Source organism: Chenopodium album, chromosome 9, assembly GCF_948465745.1.
Source record: "Chenopodium album chromosome 9, dcCheAlbu1.1, whole genome shotgun sequence".
Lineage (NCBI taxonomy): Eukaryota > Viridiplantae > Streptophyta > Magnoliopsida > Caryophyllales > Amaranthaceae > Chenopodium > Chenopodium album.
This window is the reverse complement of record NC_137842.1, coordinates 10,673,094-10,688,869: the sequence shown is the minus strand read 5'-3', so window position 1 is coordinate 10,688,869 and position 15,776 is coordinate 10,673,094. Positions and strand designations below refer to the sequence as shown.

Below are 15,776 nucleotides of genomic sequence, written 5' to 3'. Positions count from 1 at the left end.
CGAATTCGGCAAAAAAGGGGTGCAACACGAGGATTTCCCAGGAGGTCACCCATCCTAGTACTACTCTCGCCCAAGCACGCTTAACTGCGGAGTTCTGATGGGATCCGGTGCATTAGTGCTGGTATGATCGCACCCATTTACTTATTGCGCTATTTTGTATTTATACCCTTTCCAGCCCCTGATTTCCTTCGAAATGCCGTAACTTTGTGCCCGATCGTCCGAATTAAACATTTTTTTTTTCAAATTGGTTATTTTTTTGAGATCTACGCGTCCCAAACCATTTCCCATCTCAAAATAACCGAAAACAAATAAAAATTACGAATTCGGCAAAAAAGGGGTGAACCACGAGGACTTCCCAGGAGGTCACCCATCCTAGTACTACTCTCGCCCAAGCACGCTTAACTGCGGAGTTCTGATGGGATCCGGTGCATTAGTGCTGGTATGATCGCACCCATTTACTTATTGCGCTATTTTGTATTTATACCCTTTCCAGCCCCTGATTTCCTTCGAAATGCCGTAACTTTGTGCCCGATCGTCCGAATTAAACATTTTTTTTTTCAAATTGGTTATTTTTTGAGATCTACGCGTCCCAAACCATTTCCCATCTCAAAATAACCGAAAACAAATAAAAATTACGAATTCGGCAAAAAAGGGGTGCAACACGAGGACTTCCCAGGAGGTCACCCATCCTAGTACTACTCTCGCCCAAGCACGCTTAACTGCGGAGTTCTGATGGGATCCGGTGCATTAGTGATGGTATGATCGCACCCATTTACTTATTGCGCTATTTTGTATTTATACCCTTTCCAGCCCCTGATTTCCTTCGAAATGCCGTAACTTTGTGCCCGATCGTCCGAATTAAACATTTTTTTTTTCAAATTGGTTATTTTTTGAGATCTACGCGTCCCAAACCATTTCCCATCTCAAAATAACCGAAAACAAATAAAAATTACGAATTCGGCAAAAAAGGGGTGCAACACGAGGACTTCCCAGGAGGTCACCCATCCTAGTACTACTCTCGCCCAAGCACGCTTAACTGCGGAGTTCTGATGGGATCCGGTGCATTAGTGATGGTATGATCGCACCCATTTACTTATTGCGCTATTTTGTATTTATACCCTTTCCAGCCCCTGATTTCCTTCGAAATGCCGTAACTTTGTGCCCGATCGTCCGAATTAAACATTTTTTTTTTCAAATTGGTTATTTTTTGAGATCTACGCGTCCCAAACCATTTCCCATCTCAAAATAACCGAAAACAAATAAAAATTACGAATTCGGCAAAAAAGGGGTGCAACACGAGGACTTCCCAGGAGGTCACCCATCCTAGTACTACTCTCGCCCAAGCACGCTTAACTGCGGAGTTCTGATGGGATCCGGTGCATTAGTGCTGGTATGATCGCACCCATTTACTTATTGCGCTATTTTGTATTTATACCCTTTCCAGCCCCTGATTTCCTTCGAAATGCCGTAACTTTGTGCCCGATCGTCCGAATTAAACATTTTTTTTTTCAAATTGGTTATTTTTTTGAGATCTACGCGTCCCAAACCATTTCCCATCTCAAAATAACCGAAAACAAATAAAAATTACGAATTCGGCAAAAAAGGGGTGCAACACGAGGACTTCCCAGGAGGTCACCCATCCTAGTACTACTCTCGCCCAAGCACGCTTAACTGCGGAGTTCTGATGGGATCCGATGCATTAGTGCTGGTATGATCGCACCCATTTACTTATTGCGCTATTTTGTATTTATACCCTTTCCAGCCCCTAATTTCCGTCGAAATGCCGTAACTTTGTGCCCGATCGTCCGAATTAAACATTTTTTTTTCAAATTGGTTATTTTTTGAGATCTACGCGTCCCAAACCATTTCCCATCTCAAAATAACCGAAAATAAATAAAAATTACGAATTCGGCAAAAAAGGGGTGCAACACGAGGACTTCCCAGGAGGTCACCCATCCTAGTACTACTCTCGCCCAAGCACGCTTAACTGCGGAGTTCTGATGGGATCCGGTGCATTAATGCTGGTATGATCGCACCCATTTACTTATTGCGCTATTTTGTATTTATACCCTTTCCAGCCCCTGATTTCCTTCGAAATGCCGTAACTTTGTGCCCGATCGTCCGAATTAAACATTTTTTTTTTCAAATTGGTTATTTTTTTGAGATCTACGCGTCCCAAACCATTTCCCATCTCAAAATTACCGAAAACAAATAAAAATTACGAATTCGGCAAAAAAGGGGTGAACCACGAGGACTTCCCAGGAGGTCACCCATCCTAGTACTACTCTCGCCCAAGCACGCTTAACTGCGGAGTTCTGATGGGATCCGGTGCATTAGTGCTGGTGTGATCGCACCCATTTACTTATTGCGCTATTTTGTATTTATACCCTTTCCAGCCCCTGATTTCCTTCGAAATGCCGTAACTTTGTGCCCGATCGTCCGAATTAAACATTTTTTTTTTCAAATTGGTTATTTTTTGAGATCTACGCGTCCCAAACCATTTCCCATCTCAAAATAACCGAAAACAAATAAAAATTACGAATTCGGCAAAAAAGGGGTGCAACACGAGGACTTCCCAGGAGGTCACCCATCCTAGTACTACTCTCGCCCAAGCACGCTTAACTGCGGAGTTCTGATGGGATCCGGTGCATTAGTGATGGTATGATCGCACCCATTTACTTATTGCGCTATTTTGTATTTATACCCTTTCCAGCCCCTGATTTCCTTCGAAATGCCGTAACTTTGTGCCCGATCGTCCGAATTAAACATTTTTTTTTTCAAATTGGTTATTTTTTTGAGATCTACGCGTCCCAAACCATTTCCCATCTCAAAATAACCGAAAACAAATAAAAATTACGAATTCGGCAAAAAAGGGGTGAACCACGAGGACTTCCCAGGAGGTCACCCATCCTAGTACTACTCTCGCCCAAGCACGCTTAACTGCGGAGTTCTGATGGGATCCGGTGCATTAGTGCTGGTATGATCGCACCCATTTACTTATTGCGCTATTTTGTATTTATACCCTTTCCAGCCCCTGATTTCCTTCGAAATGCCGTAACTTTGTGCCCGATCGTCCGAATTAAACATTTTTTTTTTCAAATTGGTTATTTTTTGAGATCTACGCGTCCCAAACCATTTCCCATCTCAAAATAACCGAAAACAAATAAAAATTACGAATTCGGCAAAAAAGGGGTGCAACACGAGGACTTCCCAGGAGGTCACCCATCCTAGTACTACTCTCGCCCAAGCACGCTTAACTGCGGAGTTCTGATGGGATCCGGTGCATTAGTGATGGTATGATCGCACCCATTTACTTATTGCGCTATTTTGTATTTATACCCTTTCCAGCCCCTGATTTCCTTCGAAATGCCGTAACTTTGTGCCCGATCGTCCGAATTAAACATTTTTTTTTTCAAATTGGTTATTTTTTTGAGATCTACGCGTCCCAAACCATTTCCCATCTCAAAATAACCGAAAACAAATAAAAATTACGAATTCGGCAAAAAAGGGGTGAACCACGAGGACTTCCCAGGAGGTCACCCATCCTAGTACTACTCTCGCCCAAGCACGCTTAACTGCGGAGTTCTGATGGGATCCGGTGCATTAGTGCTGGTATGATCGCACCCATTTACTTATTGCGCTATTTTGTATTTATACCCTTTCCAGCCCCTGATTTCCTTCGAAATGCCGTAACTTTGTGCCCGATCGTCCGAATTAAACATTTTTTTTTTTTTCAAATTGGTTATTTTTTGAGATCTACGCGTCCCAAACCATTTCCCATCTCAAAATAACCGAAAACAAATAAAAATTACGAATTCGGCAAAAAAGGGGTGCAACACGAGGACTTCCCAGGAGGTCACCCATCCTAGTACTACTCTCGCCCAAGCACGCTTAACTGCGGAGTTCTGATGGGATCCGGTGCATTAGTGCTGGTATGATCGCACCCATTTACTTATTGCGCTATTTTGTATTTATACCCTTTCCAGCCCCTAATTTCCTTCGAAATGCCGTAACTTTGTGCCCGATCGTCCGAATTAAACATTTTTTTTTTCAAATTGGTTATTTTTTGAGATCTACGCGTCCCAAACCATTTCCCATCTCAAAATAACCGAAAATAAATAAAAATTACGAATTCGGCAAAAAAGGGGTGCAACACGAGGACTTCCCAAGAGGTCACCCATCCTAGTACTACTCTCGCCCAAGCACGCTTAACTGCGGAGTTCTGATGGGATCCGGTGCATTAGTGCTGGTATGATCGCACCCATTTACTTATTGCGCTATTTTGTATTTATACCCTTTCCAGCCCCTGATTTCCTTCGAAATGCCGTAACTTTGTGCCCGATCGTCCGAATTAAACATTTTTTTTTTCAAATTGGTTATTTTTTTGAGATCTACGCGTCCCAAACCATTTCCCATCTCAAAATAACCGAAAACAAATAAAAATTACGAATTCGGCAAAAAAGGGGTGAACCACGAGGACTTCCCAGGAGGTCACCCATCCTAGTACTACTCTCGCCCAAGCACGCTTAACTGCGGAGTTCTGATGGGATCCGGTGCATTAGTGCTGGTATGATCGCACCCATTTACTTATTGCGCTATTTTGTATTTATACCCTTTCCAGCCCCTGATTTCCTTCGAAATGCCGTAACTTTGTGCCCGATCGTCCGAATTAAACATTTTTTTTTTCAAATTGGTTATTTTTTGAGATCTACGCGTCCCAAACCATTTCCCATCTCAAAATAACCGAAAACAAATAAAAATTACGAATTCGGCAAAAAAGGGGTGAACCACGAGGACTTCCCAGGAGGTCACCCATCCTAGTACTACTCTCGCCCAAGCACGCTTAACTGCGGAGTTCTGATGGGATCCGGTGCATTAGTGCTGGTATGATCGCACCCATTTACTTATTGCGCTATTTTGTATTTATACCCTTTCCAGCCCCTGATTTCCTTCGAAATGCCGTAACTTTGTGCCCGATCGTCCGAATTAAACATTTTTTTTTTCAAATTGGTTATTTTTTGAGATCTACGCGTCCCAAACCATTTCCCATCTCAAAATAACCGAAAACAAATAAAAATTACGAATTCGGCAAAAAAGGGGTGCAACACGAGGACTTCCCAGGAGGTCACCCATCCTAGTACTACTCTCGCCCAAGCACGCTTAACTGCGGAGTTCTGATGGGATCCGGTGCATTAGTGATGGTATGATCGCACCCATTTACTTATTGCGCTATTTTGTATTTATACCCTTTCCAGCCCCTGATTTCCTTCGAAATGCCGTAACTTTGTGCCCGATCGTCCGAATTAAACATTTTTTTTTTCAAATTGGTTATTTTTTTGAGATCTACGCGTCCCAAACCATTTCCCATCTCAAAATAACCGAAAACAAATAAAAATTACGAATTCGGCAAAAAAGGGGTGAACCACGAGGACTTCCCAGGAGGTCACCCATCCTAGTACTACTCTCGCCCAAGCACGCTTAACTGCGGAGTTCTGATGGGATCCGGTGCATTAGTGCTGGTATGATCGCACCCATTTACTTATTGCGCTATTTTGTATTTATACCCTTTCCAGCCCCTGATTTCCTTCGAAATGCCGTAACTTTGTGCCCGATCGTCCGAATTAAACATTTTTTTTTTCAAATTGGTTATTTTTTGAGATCTACGCGTCCCAAACCATTTCCCATCTCAAAATAACCGAAAACAAATAAAAATTACGAATTCGGCAAAAAAGGGGTGCAACACGAGGACTTCCCAGGAGGTCACCCATCCTAGTACTACTCTCGCCCAAGCACGCTTAACTGCGGAGTTCTGATGGGATCCGGTGCATTAGTGATGGTATGATCGCACCCATTTACTTATTGCGCTATTTTGTATTTATACCCTTTCCAGCCCCTGATTTCCTTCGAAATGCCGTAACTTTGTGCCCGATCGTTCGAATTAAACATTTTTTTTTTCAAATTGGTTATTTTTTTGAGATCTACGCGTCCCAAACCATTTCCCATCTCAAAATAACCGAAAACAAATAAAAATTACGAATTCGGCAAAAAAGGGGTGAACCACGAGGACTTCCCAGGAGGTCACCCATCCTAGTACTACTCTCGCCCAAGCACGCTTAACTGCGGAGTTCTGATGGGATCCGGTGCATTAGTGCTGGTATGATCGCACCCATTTACTTATTGCGCTATTTTGTATTTATACCCTTTCCAGCCCCTGATTTCCTTCGAAATGCCGTAACTTTGTGCCCGATCGTCCGAATTAAACATTTTTTTTTTCAAATTGGTTATTTTTTGAGATCTACGCGTCCCAAACCATTTCCCATCTCAAAATAACCGAAAACAAATAAAAATTACGAATTCGGCAAAAAAGGGGTGCAACACGAGGACTTCCCAGGAGGTCACCCATCCTAGTACTACTCTCGCCCAAGCACGCTTAACTGCGGAGTTCTGATGGGATCCGGTGCATTAGTGATGGTATGATCGCACCCATTTACTTATTGCGCTATTTTGTATTTATACCCTTTCCAGCCCCTGATTTCCTTCGAAATGCCGTAACTTTGTGCCCGATCGTCCGAATTAAACATTTTTTTTTTCAAATTGGTTATTTTTTTGAGATCTACGCGTCCCAAACCATTTCCCATCTCAAAATAACCGAAAACAAATAAAAATTACGAATTCGGCAAAAAAGGGGTGAACCACGAGGACTTCCCAGGAGGTCACCCATCCTAGTACTACTCTCGCCCAAGCACGCTTAACTGCGGAGTTCTGATGGGATCCGGTGCATTAGTGCTGGTATGATCGCACCCATTTACTTATTGCGCTATTTTGTATTTATACCCTTTCCAGCCCCTGATTTCCTTCGAAATGCCGTAACTTTGTGCCCGATCGTCCGAATTAAACATTTTTTTTTTCAAATTGGTTATTTTTTGAGATCTACGCGTCCCAAACCATTTCCCATCTCAAAATAACCGAAAACAAATAAAAATTACGAATTCGGCAAAAAAGGGGTGCAACACGAGGACTTCCCAGGAGGTCACCCATCCTAGTACTACTCTCGCCCAAGCACGCTTAACTGCGGAGATCTGATGGGATCCGGTGCATTAGTGATGGTATGATCGCACCCATTTACTTATTGCGCTATTTTGTATTTATACCCTTTCCAGCCCCTGATTTCCTTCGAAATGCCGTAACTTTGTGCCCGATCGTCCGAATTAAACATTTTTTTTTTCAAATTGGTTATTTTTTTGAGATCTACGCGTCCCAAACCATTTCCCATCTCAAAATAACCGAAAACAAATAAAAATTACGAATTCGGCAAAAAAGGGGTGAACCACGAGGACTTCCCAGGAGGTCACCCATCCTAGTACTACTCTCGCCCAAGCACGCTTAACTGCGGAGTTCTGATGGGATCCGGTGCATTAGTGCTGGTATGATCGCACCCATTTACTTATTGCGCTATTTTGTATTTATACCCTTTCCAGCTCCTGATTTCCTTCGAAATGCCGTAACTTTGTGCCCGATCGTCCGAATTAAACATTTTTTTTTTCAAATTGGTTATTTTTTGAGATCTACGCGTCCCAAACCATTTCCCATCTCAAAATAACCGAAAACAAATAAAAATTACGAATTCGGCAAAAAAGGGGTGCAACACGAGGACTTCCCAGGGGGTCACCCATCCTAGTACTACTCTCGCCCAAGCACGCTTAACTGCGGAGTTCTGATGGGATCCGGTGCATTAGTGATGGTATGATCGCACCCATTTACTTATTGCGCTATTTTGTATTTATACCCTTTCCAGCCCCTGATTTCCTTCGAAATGCCGTAACTTTGTGCCCGATCGTCCGAATTAAACATTTTTTTTTTCAAATTGGTTATTTTTTTGAGATCTACGCGTCCCAAACCATTTCCCATCTCAAAATAACCGAAAACAAATAAAAATTACGAATTCGGCAAAAAAGGGGTGAACCACGAGGACTTCCCAGGAGGTCACCCATCCTAGTACTACTCTCGCCCAAGCACGCTTAACTGCGGAGTTCTGATGGGATCCGGTGCATTAGTGCTGGTATGATCGCACCCATTTACTTATTGCGCTATTTTGTATTTATACCCTTTCCAGCCCCTGATTTCCTTCGAAATGCCGTAACTTTGTGCCCGATCGTCCGAATTAAACATTTTTTTTTTCAAATTGGTTATTTTTTGAGATCTACGCGTCCCAAACCATTTCCCATCTCAAAATAACCGAAAACAAATAAAAATTACGAATTCGGCAAAAAAGGGGTGCAACACGAGGACTTCCCAGGAGGTCACCCATCCTAGTACTACTCTCGCCCAAGCACGCTTAACTGCGGAGTTCTGATGGGATCCGGTGCATTAGTGATGGTATGATCGCACCCATTTACTTATTGCGCTATTTTGTATTTATACCCTTTCCAGCCCTTGATTTCCTTCGAAATGCCGTAACTTTGTGCCCGATCGTCCGAATTAAACATTTTTTTTTTCAAATTGGTTATTTTTTGAGATCTACGCGTCCCAAACCATTTCCCATCTCAAAATAACCGAAAACAAATAAAAATTACGAATTCGGCAAAAAAGGGGTGCAACACGAGGACTTCCCAGGAGGTCACCCATCCTAGTACTACTCTCGCCCAAGCACACTTAACTGCGGAGTTCTGATGGGATCCGGTGCATTAGTGCTGGTATGATCGCACCCATTTACTTATTGCGCTATTTTGTATTTATACCCTTTCCAGCCCCTGATTTCCTTCGAAATGCCGTAACTTTGTGCCCGATCATCCGAATTAAACATTTTTTTTTTCAAATTGGTTATTTTTTGAGATCTACGCGTCCCAAACCATTTCCCATCTCAAAATAACCGAAAACAAATAAAAATTACGAATTCGGCAAAAAAGGGGTGCAACACGAGGACTTCCCAGGAGGTCACCCATCCTAGTACTACTCTCGCCCAAGCACGCTTAACTGCGGAGTTCTGATGGGATCCGGTGCATTAGTGATGGTATGATCGCACCCATTTACTTATTGCGCTATTTTGTATTTATACCCTTTCCAGCCCCTGATTTCCTTCGAAATGCCGTAACTTTGTGCCCGATCGTCCGAATTAAACATTTTTTTTTTCAAATTGGTTATTTTTTGAGATCTACGCGTCCCAAACCATTTCCCATCTCAAAATAACCGAAAACAAATAAAAATTACGAATTCGGCAAAAAAGGGGTGCAACACGAGGACTTCCCAGGAGGTCACCCATCCTAGTACTACTCTCGCCCAAGCACGCTTAACTGCGGAGTTCTGATGGGATCCGGTGCATTAGTGATGGTATGATCGCACCCATTTACTTATTGCGCTATTTTGTATTTATACCCTTTCCAGCCCCTGATTTCCTTCGAAATGCCGTAACTTTGTGCCCGATCGTCCGAATTAAACATTTTTTTTTTCAAATTGGTTATTTTTTTGAGATCTACGCGTCCCAAACCATTTCCCATCTCAAAATAACCGAAAACAAATAAAAATTACGAATTCGGCAAAAAAGGGGTGAACCACGAGGACTTCCCAGGAGGTCACCCATCCTAGTACTACTCTCGCCCAAGCACGCTTAACTGCGGAGTTCTGATGGGATCCGGTGCATTAGTGCTGGTATGATCGCACCCATTTACTTATTGCGCTATTTTGTATTTATACCCTTTCCAGCCCCTGATTTCCTTCGAAATGCCGTAACTTTGTGCCCGATCGTCCGAATTAAACATTTTTTTTTTCAAATTGGTTATTTTTTGAGATCTACGCGTCCCAAACCATTTCCCATCTCAAAATAACCGAAAACAAATAAAAATTACGAATTCGGCAAAAAAGGGGTGCAACACGAGGACTTCCCAGGAGGTCACCCATCCTAGTACTACTCTCGCCCAAGCACGCTTAACTGCGGAGTTCTGATGGGATCCGGTGCATTAGTGATGGTATGATCGCACCCATTTACTTATTGCGCTATTTTGTATTTATACCCTTTCCAGCCCCTGATTTCCTTCGAAATGCCGTAACTTTGTGCCCGATCGTCCGAATTAAACATTTTTTTTTTCAAATTGGTTATTTTTTTGAGATCTACGCGTCCCAAACCATTTCCCATCTCAAAATAACCGAAAACAAATAAAAATTACGAATTCGGCAAAAAAGGGGTGAACCACGAGAACTTCCCAGGAGGTCACCCATCCTAGTACTACTCTCGCCCAAGCACGCTTAACTGCGGAGTTCTGATGGGATCCGGTGCATTAGTGCTGGTATGATCGCACCCATTTACTTATTGCGCTATTTTGTATTTATACCCTTTCCAGCCCCTGATTTCCTTCGAAATGCCGTAACTTTGTGCCCGATCGTCCGAATTAAACATTTTTTTTTTCAAATTGGTTATTTTTTGAGATCTACGCGTCCCAAACCATTTCCCATCTCAAAATAACCGAAAACAAATAAAAATTACGAATTCGGCAAAAAAGGGGTGCAACACGAGGACTTCCCAGGAGGTCACCCATCCTAGTACTACTCTCGCCCAAGCACGCTTAACTGCGGAGTTCTGATGGGATCCGGTGCATTAGTGATGGTATGATCGCACCCATTTACTTATTGCGCTATTTTGTATTTATACCCTTTCCAGCCCCTGATTTCCTTCGAAATGCCGTAACTTTGTGCCCGATCGTCCGAATTAAACATTTTTTTTTTCAAATTGGTTATTTTTTTGAGATCTACGCGTCCCAAACCATTTCCCATCTCAAAATAACCGAAAACAAATAAAAATTACGAATTCGGCAAAAAAGGGGTGAACCACGAGGACTTCCCAGGAGGTCACCCATCCTAGTACTACTCTCGCCCAAGCACGCTTAACTGCGGAGTTCTGATGGGATCCGGTGCATTAGTGCTGGTATGATCGCACCCATTTACTTATTGCGCTATTTTGTATTTATACCCTTTCCAGCCCCTGATTTCCTTCGAAATGCCGTAACTTTGTGCCCGATCGTCCGAATTAAACATTTTTTTTTTCAAATTGGTTATTTTTTGAGATCTACGCGTCCCAAACCATTTCCCATCTCAAAATAACCGAAAACAAATAAAAATTACGAATTCGGCAAAAAAGGGGTGCAACACGAGGACTTCCCAGGAGGTCACCCATCCTAGTACTACTCTCGCCCAAGCACGCTTAACTGCGGAGTTCTGATGGGATCCGGTGCATTAGTGATGGTATGATCGCACCCATTTACTTATTGCGCTATTTTGTATTTATACCCTTTCCAGCCCCTGATTTCCTTCGAAATGCCGTAACTTTGTGCCCGATCGTCCGAATTAAACATTTTTTTTTTCAAATTGGTTATTTTTTTGAGATCTACGCGTCCCAAACCATTTCCCATCTCAAAATAACCGAAAACAAATAAAAATTACGAATTCGGCAAAAAAGGGGTGAACCACGAGGACTTCCCAGGAGGTCACCCATCCTAGTACTACTCTCGCCCAAGCACGCTTAACTGCGGAGTTCTGATGGGATCCGGTGCATTAGTGCTGGTATGATCGCACCCATTTACTTATTGCGCTATTTTGTATTTATACCCTTTCCAGCCCCTGATTTCCTTCGAAATGCCGTAACTTTGTGCCCGATCGTCCGAATTAAACATTTTTTTTTTCAAATTGGTTATTTTTTGAGATCTACGCGTCCCAAACCATTTCCCATCTCAAAATAACCGAAAACAAATAAAAATTACGAATTCGGCAAAAAAGGGGTGCAACACGAGGACTTCCCAGGAGGTCACCCATCCTAGTACTACTCTCGCCCAAGCACGCTTAACTGCGGAGTTCTGATGGGATCCGGTGCATTAGTGATGGTATGATCGCACCCATTTACTTATTGCGCTATTTTGTATTTATACCCTTTCCAGCCCCTGATTTCCTTCGAAATGCCGTAACTTTGTGCCCGATCGTCCGAATTAAACATTTTTTTTTTCAAATTGGTTATTTTTTTGAGATCTACGCGTCCCAAACCATTTCCCATCTCAAAATAACCGAAAACAAATAAAAATTACGAATTCGGCAAAAAAGGGGTGAACCACGAGGACTTCCCAGGAGGTCACCCATCCTAGTACTACTCTCGCCCAAGCACGCTTAACTGCGGAGTTCTGATGGGATCCGGTGCATTAGTGCTGGTATGATCGCACCCATTTACTTATTGCGCTATTTTGTATTTATACCCTTTCCAGCCCCTGATTTCCTTCGAAATGCCGTAACTTTGTGCCCGATCGTCCGAATTAAACATTTTTTTTTTCAAATTGGTTATTTTTTGAGATCTACGCGTCCCAAACCATTTCCCATCTCAAAATAACCGAAAACAAATAAAAATTACGAATTCGGCAAAAAAGGGGTGCAACACGAGGACTTCCCAGGAGGTCACCCATCCTAGTACTACTCTCGCCCAAGCACGCTTAACTGCGGAGTTCTGATGGGATCCGGTGCATTAGTGATGGTATGATCGCACCCATTTACTTATTGCGCTATTTTGTATTTATACCCTTTCCAGCCCCTGATTTCCTTCGAAATGCCGTAACTTTGTGCCCGATCGTCCGAATTAAACATTTTTTTTTTCAAATTGGTTATTTTTTTGAGATCTACGCGTCCCAAACCATTTCCCATCTCAAAATAACCGAAAACAAATAAAAATTACGAATTCGGCAAAAAAGGGGTGAACCACGAGGACTTCCCAGGAGGTCACCCATCCTAGTACTACTCTCGCCCAAGCACGCTTAACTGCGGAGTTCTGATGGGATCCGGTGCATTAGTGCTGGTATGATCGCACCCATTTACTTATTGCGCTATTTTGTATTTATACCCTTTCCAGCCCCTGATTTCCTTCGAAATGCCGTAACTTTGTGCCCGATCGTCCGAATTAAACATTTTTTTTTTCAAATTGGTTATTTTTTGAGATCTACGCGTCCCAAACCATTTCCCATCTCAAAATAACCGAAAACAAATAAAAATTACGAATTCGGCAAAAAAGGGGTGCAACACGAGGACTTCCCAGGAGGTCACCCATCCTAGTACTACTCTCGCCCAAGCACGCTTAACTGCGGAGTTCTGATGGGATCCGGTGCATTAGTGATGGTATGATCGCACCCATTTACTTATTGCGCTATTTTGTATTTATACCCTTTCCAGCCCCTGATTTCCTTCGAAATGCCGTAACTTTGTGCCCGATCGTCCGAATTAAACATTTTTTTTTTCAAATTGGTTATTTTTTTGAGATCTACGCGTCCCAAACCATTTCCCATCTCAAAATAACCGAAAACAAATAAAAATTACGAATTCGGCAAAAAAGGGGTGAACCACGAGGACTTCCCAGGAGGTCACCCATCCTAGTACTACTCTCGCCCAAGCACGCTTAACTGCGGAGTTCTGATGGGATCCGGTGCATTAGTGCTGGTATGATCGCACCCATTTACTTATTGCGCTATTTTGTATTTATACCCTTTCCAGCCCCTGATTTCCTTCGAAATGCCGTAACTTTGTGCCCGATCGTCCGAATTAAACATTTTTTTTTTCAAATTGGTTATTTTTTGAGATCTACGCGTCCCAAACCATTTCCCATCTCAAAATAACCGAAAACAAATAAAAATTACGAATTCGGCAAAAAAGGGGTGAACCACGAGGACTTCCCAGGAGGTCACCCATCCTAGTACTACTCTCGCCCAAGCACGCTTAACCGCGGAGCTCTGATGGGATCCGGTGCATTAGTGCTGGTATGATCGCACCCATTTACTTATTGCGCTATTTTGTATTTATACCCTTTCCAGCCCCTGATTTCCTTCGAAATGCCGTAACTTTGTGCCCGATCGTCCGAATTAAACATTTTTTTTTTCAAATTGGTTATTTTTTGAGATCTACGCGTCCCAAACCATTTCCCATCTCAAAATAACCGAAAACAAATAAAAATTACGAATTCGGCAAAAAAGGGGTGAACCACGAGGACTTCCCAGGAGGTCACCCATCCTAGTACTACTCTCGCCCAAGCACGCTTAACTGCGGAGTTCTGATGGGATCCGGTGCATTAGTGCTGGTATGATCGCACCCATTTACTTATTGCGCTATTTTGTATTTATACCCTTTCCAGCCCCTGATTTCCTTCGAAATGCCGTAACTTTGTGCCCGATCGTCCGAATTAAACATTTTTTTTTTCAAATTGGTTATTTTTTGAGATCTACGCGTCCCAAACCATTTCCCATCTCAAAATAACCGAAAACAAATAAAAATTACGAATTCGGCAAAAAAGGGGTGAACCACGAGGACTTCCCAGGAGGTCACCCATCCTAGTACTACTCTCGCCCAAGCACGCTTAACTGCGGAGCTCTGATGGGATCCGGTGCATTAGTGCTGGTATGATCGCACCCATTTACTTATTGCGCTATTTTGTATTTATACCCTTTCCAGCCCCTGATTTCCTTCGAAATGCCGTAACTTTGTGCCCGATCGTCCGAATTAAACATTTTTTTTTTCAAATTGGTTATTTTTTGAGATCTACGCGTCCCAAACCATTTCCCATCTCAAAATAACCGAAAACAAATAAAAATTACAAATTCGGCAAAAAAGGGGTGCAACACGAGGACTTCCCAGGAGGTCACCCATCCTAGTACTACTCTCGCCCAAGCACGCTTAACTGCGGAGTTCTGATGGGATCCGGTGCATTAGTGATGGTATGATTGCACCCATTTACTTATTGCGCTATTTTGTATTTATACCCTTTCCAGCCCCTGATTTCCTTCGAAATGCCGTAACTTTGTGCCCGATCGTCCGAATTAAACATTTTTTTTTTCAAATTGGTTATTTTTTTGAGATCTACGCGTCCCAAACCATTTCCCATCTCAAAATAACCGAAAACAAATAAAAATTACGAATTCGGCAAAAAAGGGGTGAACCACGAGGACTTCCCAGGAGGTCACCCATCCTAGTACTACTCTCGCCCAAGCACGCTTAACTGCGGAGTTCTGATGGGATCCGGTGCATTAGTGCTGGTATGATCGCACCCATTTACTTATTGCGCTATTTTGTATTTATACCCTTTCCAGCCCCTGATTTCCTTCGAAATGCCGTAACTTTGTGCCCGATCGTCCGAATTAAACATTTTTTTTTTCAAATTGGTTATTTTTTGAGATCTACGCGTCCCAAACCATTTCCCATCTCAAAATAACCGAAAACAAATAAAAATTACGAATTCGGCAAAAAAGGGGTGCAACACGAGGACTTCCCAGGAGGTCACCCATCCTAGTACTACTCTCGCCCAAGCACGCTTAACTGCGGAGTTCTGATGGGATCCGGTGCATTAGTGATGGTATGATCGCACCCATTTACTTATTGCGCTATTTTGTATTTATACCCTTTCCAGCCCCTGATTTCCTTCGAAATGCCGTAACTTTGTGCCCGATCGTCTGAATTAAACATTTTTTTTTTCAAATTGGTTATTTTTTTGAGATCTACGCGTCCCAAACCATTTCCCATCTCAAAATAACCGAAAACAAATAAAAATTACGAATTCGGCAAAAAAGGGGTGAACCACGAGGACTTCCCAGGAGGTCACCCATCCTAGTACTACTCTCGCCCAAGCACGCTTAACTGCGGAGTTCTGATGGGATCCGGTGCATTAGTGCTGGTATGATCGCACCCATTTACTTATTGCGCTATTTTGTATTTATACCCTTTCCAGCCCCTGATTTCCTTCGAAATGCCGTAACTTTGTGCCCGATCGTCCG

At 42.7% G+C, this 15,776-nt stretch overlaps 50 non-coding genes across 50 annotated transcripts; all 50 read right to left on the bottom strand.

Moving 5' to 3' along the window:
* Positions 1 to 16: 16 nt before the first annotated feature.
* Positions 17 to 135, bottom strand: LOC145561310 (5S ribosomal RNA). Its single transcript, XR_014093862.1, has one exon. It is a non-coding gene; the product is annotated as a 5S ribosomal RNA (ribosomal RNA).
* A 199-nt stretch (positions 136 to 334) lies between these two features.
* On the bottom strand, positions 335 to 453 carry LOC145560636 (5S ribosomal RNA). The gene has a single exon (XR_014093256.1). It is a non-coding gene; the product is annotated as a 5S ribosomal RNA (ribosomal RNA).
* Positions 454 to 651: 198 nt separating this feature from the next.
* LOC145561602 (5S ribosomal RNA) lies at positions 652 to 770 on the bottom strand. Its single transcript, XR_014094141.1, has one exon. It is a non-coding gene; the product is annotated as a 5S ribosomal RNA (ribosomal RNA).
* Positions 771 to 968: 198 nt separating this feature from the next.
* Positions 969 to 1,087, bottom strand: LOC145561601 (5S ribosomal RNA). Its single transcript, XR_014094140.1, has one exon. It is a non-coding gene; the product is annotated as a 5S ribosomal RNA (ribosomal RNA).
* Positions 1,088 to 1,285: 198 nt separating this feature from the next.
* LOC145561317 (5S ribosomal RNA) lies at positions 1,286 to 1,404 on the bottom strand. Its single transcript, XR_014093868.1, has one exon. It is a non-coding gene; the product is annotated as a 5S ribosomal RNA (ribosomal RNA).
* A 199-nt stretch (positions 1,405 to 1,603) lies between these two features.
* Positions 1,604 to 1,722, bottom strand: LOC145561410 (5S ribosomal RNA). The gene has a single exon (XR_014093957.1). It is a non-coding gene; the product is annotated as a 5S ribosomal RNA (ribosomal RNA).
* A 197-nt stretch (positions 1,723 to 1,919) lies between these two features.
* Positions 1,920 to 2,038, bottom strand: LOC145561339 (5S ribosomal RNA). Its single transcript, XR_014093888.1, has one exon. It is a non-coding gene; the product is annotated as a 5S ribosomal RNA (ribosomal RNA).
* A 199-nt stretch (positions 2,039 to 2,237) lies between these two features.
* Positions 2,238 to 2,356, bottom strand: LOC145560711 (5S ribosomal RNA). Its single transcript, XR_014093333.1, has one exon. It is a non-coding gene; the product is annotated as a 5S ribosomal RNA (ribosomal RNA).
* Positions 2,357 to 2,554: 198 nt separating this feature from the next.
* LOC145561600 (5S ribosomal RNA) lies at positions 2,555 to 2,673 on the bottom strand. Its single transcript, XR_014094139.1, has one exon. It is a non-coding gene; the product is annotated as a 5S ribosomal RNA (ribosomal RNA).
* A 199-nt stretch (positions 2,674 to 2,872) lies between these two features.
* LOC145560635 (5S ribosomal RNA) lies at positions 2,873 to 2,991 on the bottom strand. The gene has a single exon (XR_014093255.1). It is a non-coding gene; the product is annotated as a 5S ribosomal RNA (ribosomal RNA).
* A 198-nt stretch (positions 2,992 to 3,189) lies between these two features.
* LOC145561599 (5S ribosomal RNA) lies at positions 3,190 to 3,308 on the bottom strand. The gene has a single exon (XR_014094138.1). It is a non-coding gene; the product is annotated as a 5S ribosomal RNA (ribosomal RNA).
* Positions 3,309 to 3,507: 199 nt separating this feature from the next.
* On the bottom strand, positions 3,508 to 3,626 carry LOC145560634 (5S ribosomal RNA). Its single transcript, XR_014093254.1, has one exon. It is a non-coding gene; the product is annotated as a 5S ribosomal RNA (ribosomal RNA).
* A 201-nt stretch (positions 3,627 to 3,827) lies between these two features.
* Positions 3,828 to 3,946, bottom strand: LOC145561305 (5S ribosomal RNA). The gene has a single exon (XR_014093857.1). It is a non-coding gene; the product is annotated as a 5S ribosomal RNA (ribosomal RNA).
* A 198-nt stretch (positions 3,947 to 4,144) lies between these two features.
* LOC145561316 (5S ribosomal RNA) lies at positions 4,145 to 4,263 on the bottom strand. The gene has a single exon (XR_014093867.1). It is a non-coding gene; the product is annotated as a 5S ribosomal RNA (ribosomal RNA).
* Positions 4,264 to 4,462: 199 nt separating this feature from the next.
* On the bottom strand, positions 4,463 to 4,581 carry LOC145560633 (5S ribosomal RNA). Its single transcript, XR_014093253.1, has one exon. It is a non-coding gene; the product is annotated as a 5S ribosomal RNA (ribosomal RNA).
* A 198-nt stretch (positions 4,582 to 4,779) lies between these two features.
* On the bottom strand, positions 4,780 to 4,898 carry LOC145560632 (5S ribosomal RNA). Its single transcript, XR_014093252.1, has one exon. It is a non-coding gene; the product is annotated as a 5S ribosomal RNA (ribosomal RNA).
* Positions 4,899 to 5,096: 198 nt separating this feature from the next.
* Positions 5,097 to 5,215, bottom strand: LOC145561597 (5S ribosomal RNA). The gene has a single exon (XR_014094136.1). It is a non-coding gene; the product is annotated as a 5S ribosomal RNA (ribosomal RNA).
* Positions 5,216 to 5,414: 199 nt separating this feature from the next.
* Positions 5,415 to 5,533, bottom strand: LOC145560631 (5S ribosomal RNA). The gene has a single exon (XR_014093251.1). It is a non-coding gene; the product is annotated as a 5S ribosomal RNA (ribosomal RNA).
* A 198-nt stretch (positions 5,534 to 5,731) lies between these two features.
* Positions 5,732 to 5,850, bottom strand: LOC145561596 (5S ribosomal RNA). Its single transcript, XR_014094135.1, has one exon. It is a non-coding gene; the product is annotated as a 5S ribosomal RNA (ribosomal RNA).
* A 199-nt stretch (positions 5,851 to 6,049) lies between these two features.
* On the bottom strand, positions 6,050 to 6,168 carry LOC145560630 (5S ribosomal RNA). The gene has a single exon (XR_014093250.1). It is a non-coding gene; the product is annotated as a 5S ribosomal RNA (ribosomal RNA).
* A 198-nt stretch (positions 6,169 to 6,366) lies between these two features.
* LOC145561595 (5S ribosomal RNA) lies at positions 6,367 to 6,485 on the bottom strand. The gene has a single exon (XR_014094134.1). It is a non-coding gene; the product is annotated as a 5S ribosomal RNA (ribosomal RNA).
* A 199-nt stretch (positions 6,486 to 6,684) lies between these two features.
* On the bottom strand, positions 6,685 to 6,803 carry LOC145560629 (5S ribosomal RNA). Its single transcript, XR_014093249.1, has one exon. It is a non-coding gene; the product is annotated as a 5S ribosomal RNA (ribosomal RNA).
* Positions 6,804 to 7,001: 198 nt separating this feature from the next.
* On the bottom strand, positions 7,002 to 7,120 carry LOC145561650 (5S ribosomal RNA). Its single transcript, XR_014094186.1, has one exon. It is a non-coding gene; the product is annotated as a 5S ribosomal RNA (ribosomal RNA).
* Positions 7,121 to 7,319: 199 nt separating this feature from the next.
* On the bottom strand, positions 7,320 to 7,438 carry LOC145560628 (5S ribosomal RNA). Its single transcript, XR_014093248.1, has one exon. It is a non-coding gene; the product is annotated as a 5S ribosomal RNA (ribosomal RNA).
* A 198-nt stretch (positions 7,439 to 7,636) lies between these two features.
* Positions 7,637 to 7,755, bottom strand: LOC145561638 (5S ribosomal RNA). The gene has a single exon (XR_014094175.1). It is a non-coding gene; the product is annotated as a 5S ribosomal RNA (ribosomal RNA).
* A 199-nt stretch (positions 7,756 to 7,954) lies between these two features.
* Positions 7,955 to 8,073, bottom strand: LOC145560627 (5S ribosomal RNA). The gene has a single exon (XR_014093247.1). It is a non-coding gene; the product is annotated as a 5S ribosomal RNA (ribosomal RNA).
* Positions 8,074 to 8,271: 198 nt separating this feature from the next.
* Positions 8,272 to 8,390, bottom strand: LOC145561594 (5S ribosomal RNA). Its single transcript, XR_014094133.1, has one exon. It is a non-coding gene; the product is annotated as a 5S ribosomal RNA (ribosomal RNA).
* A 198-nt stretch (positions 8,391 to 8,588) lies between these two features.
* On the bottom strand, positions 8,589 to 8,707 carry LOC145561337 (5S ribosomal RNA). The gene has a single exon (XR_014093886.1). It is a non-coding gene; the product is annotated as a 5S ribosomal RNA (ribosomal RNA).
* Positions 8,708 to 8,905: 198 nt separating this feature from the next.
* LOC145561593 (5S ribosomal RNA) lies at positions 8,906 to 9,024 on the bottom strand. Its single transcript, XR_014094132.1, has one exon. It is a non-coding gene; the product is annotated as a 5S ribosomal RNA (ribosomal RNA).
* A 198-nt stretch (positions 9,025 to 9,222) lies between these two features.
* On the bottom strand, positions 9,223 to 9,341 carry LOC145561591 (5S ribosomal RNA). Its single transcript, XR_014094131.1, has one exon. It is a non-coding gene; the product is annotated as a 5S ribosomal RNA (ribosomal RNA).
* Positions 9,342 to 9,540: 199 nt separating this feature from the next.
* On the bottom strand, positions 9,541 to 9,659 carry LOC145560624 (5S ribosomal RNA). The gene has a single exon (XR_014093245.1). It is a non-coding gene; the product is annotated as a 5S ribosomal RNA (ribosomal RNA).
* A 198-nt stretch (positions 9,660 to 9,857) lies between these two features.
* On the bottom strand, positions 9,858 to 9,976 carry LOC145561590 (5S ribosomal RNA). Its single transcript, XR_014094130.1, has one exon. It is a non-coding gene; the product is annotated as a 5S ribosomal RNA (ribosomal RNA).
* A 199-nt stretch (positions 9,977 to 10,175) lies between these two features.
* Positions 10,176 to 10,294, bottom strand: LOC145560538 (5S ribosomal RNA). The gene has a single exon (XR_014093164.1). It is a non-coding gene; the product is annotated as a 5S ribosomal RNA (ribosomal RNA).
* Positions 10,295 to 10,492: 198 nt separating this feature from the next.
* LOC145561589 (5S ribosomal RNA) lies at positions 10,493 to 10,611 on the bottom strand. The gene has a single exon (XR_014094129.1). It is a non-coding gene; the product is annotated as a 5S ribosomal RNA (ribosomal RNA).
* Positions 10,612 to 10,810: 199 nt separating this feature from the next.
* LOC145560623 (5S ribosomal RNA) lies at positions 10,811 to 10,929 on the bottom strand. The gene has a single exon (XR_014093244.1). It is a non-coding gene; the product is annotated as a 5S ribosomal RNA (ribosomal RNA).
* A 198-nt stretch (positions 10,930 to 11,127) lies between these two features.
* Positions 11,128 to 11,246, bottom strand: LOC145561588 (5S ribosomal RNA). The gene has a single exon (XR_014094128.1). It is a non-coding gene; the product is annotated as a 5S ribosomal RNA (ribosomal RNA).
* Positions 11,247 to 11,445: 199 nt separating this feature from the next.
* LOC145560622 (5S ribosomal RNA) lies at positions 11,446 to 11,564 on the bottom strand. The gene has a single exon (XR_014093243.1). It is a non-coding gene; the product is annotated as a 5S ribosomal RNA (ribosomal RNA).
* Positions 11,565 to 11,762: 198 nt separating this feature from the next.
* LOC145561587 (5S ribosomal RNA) lies at positions 11,763 to 11,881 on the bottom strand. Its single transcript, XR_014094127.1, has one exon. It is a non-coding gene; the product is annotated as a 5S ribosomal RNA (ribosomal RNA).
* Positions 11,882 to 12,080: 199 nt separating this feature from the next.
* LOC145560621 (5S ribosomal RNA) lies at positions 12,081 to 12,199 on the bottom strand. The gene has a single exon (XR_014093242.1). It is a non-coding gene; the product is annotated as a 5S ribosomal RNA (ribosomal RNA).
* A 198-nt stretch (positions 12,200 to 12,397) lies between these two features.
* On the bottom strand, positions 12,398 to 12,516 carry LOC145561585 (5S ribosomal RNA). Its single transcript, XR_014094125.1, has one exon. It is a non-coding gene; the product is annotated as a 5S ribosomal RNA (ribosomal RNA).
* Positions 12,517 to 12,715: 199 nt separating this feature from the next.
* Positions 12,716 to 12,834, bottom strand: LOC145560620 (5S ribosomal RNA). The gene has a single exon (XR_014093241.1). It is a non-coding gene; the product is annotated as a 5S ribosomal RNA (ribosomal RNA).
* Positions 12,835 to 13,032: 198 nt separating this feature from the next.
* Positions 13,033 to 13,151, bottom strand: LOC145561584 (5S ribosomal RNA). The gene has a single exon (XR_014094124.1). It is a non-coding gene; the product is annotated as a 5S ribosomal RNA (ribosomal RNA).
* A 199-nt stretch (positions 13,152 to 13,350) lies between these two features.
* Positions 13,351 to 13,469, bottom strand: LOC145560619 (5S ribosomal RNA). The gene has a single exon (XR_014093240.1). It is a non-coding gene; the product is annotated as a 5S ribosomal RNA (ribosomal RNA).
* Positions 13,470 to 13,667: 198 nt separating this feature from the next.
* On the bottom strand, positions 13,668 to 13,786 carry LOC145560776 (5S ribosomal RNA). The gene has a single exon (XR_014093388.1). It is a non-coding gene; the product is annotated as a 5S ribosomal RNA (ribosomal RNA).
* A 198-nt stretch (positions 13,787 to 13,984) lies between these two features.
* On the bottom strand, positions 13,985 to 14,103 carry LOC145560618 (5S ribosomal RNA). Its single transcript, XR_014093239.1, has one exon. It is a non-coding gene; the product is annotated as a 5S ribosomal RNA (ribosomal RNA).
* A 198-nt stretch (positions 14,104 to 14,301) lies between these two features.
* Positions 14,302 to 14,420, bottom strand: LOC145560728 (5S ribosomal RNA). Its single transcript, XR_014093349.1, has one exon. It is a non-coding gene; the product is annotated as a 5S ribosomal RNA (ribosomal RNA).
* A 198-nt stretch (positions 14,421 to 14,618) lies between these two features.
* LOC145561632 (5S ribosomal RNA) lies at positions 14,619 to 14,737 on the bottom strand. The gene has a single exon (XR_014094169.1). It is a non-coding gene; the product is annotated as a 5S ribosomal RNA (ribosomal RNA).
* Positions 14,738 to 14,936: 199 nt separating this feature from the next.
* Positions 14,937 to 15,055, bottom strand: LOC145560617 (5S ribosomal RNA). Its single transcript, XR_014093238.1, has one exon. It is a non-coding gene; the product is annotated as a 5S ribosomal RNA (ribosomal RNA).
* Positions 15,056 to 15,253: 198 nt separating this feature from the next.
* Positions 15,254 to 15,372, bottom strand: LOC145561583 (5S ribosomal RNA). The gene has a single exon (XR_014094123.1). It is a non-coding gene; the product is annotated as a 5S ribosomal RNA (ribosomal RNA).
* A 199-nt stretch (positions 15,373 to 15,571) lies between these two features.
* On the bottom strand, positions 15,572 to 15,690 carry LOC145560616 (5S ribosomal RNA). Its single transcript, XR_014093237.1, has one exon. It is a non-coding gene; the product is annotated as a 5S ribosomal RNA (ribosomal RNA).
* Positions 15,691 to 15,776: the final 86 nt, after the last annotated feature.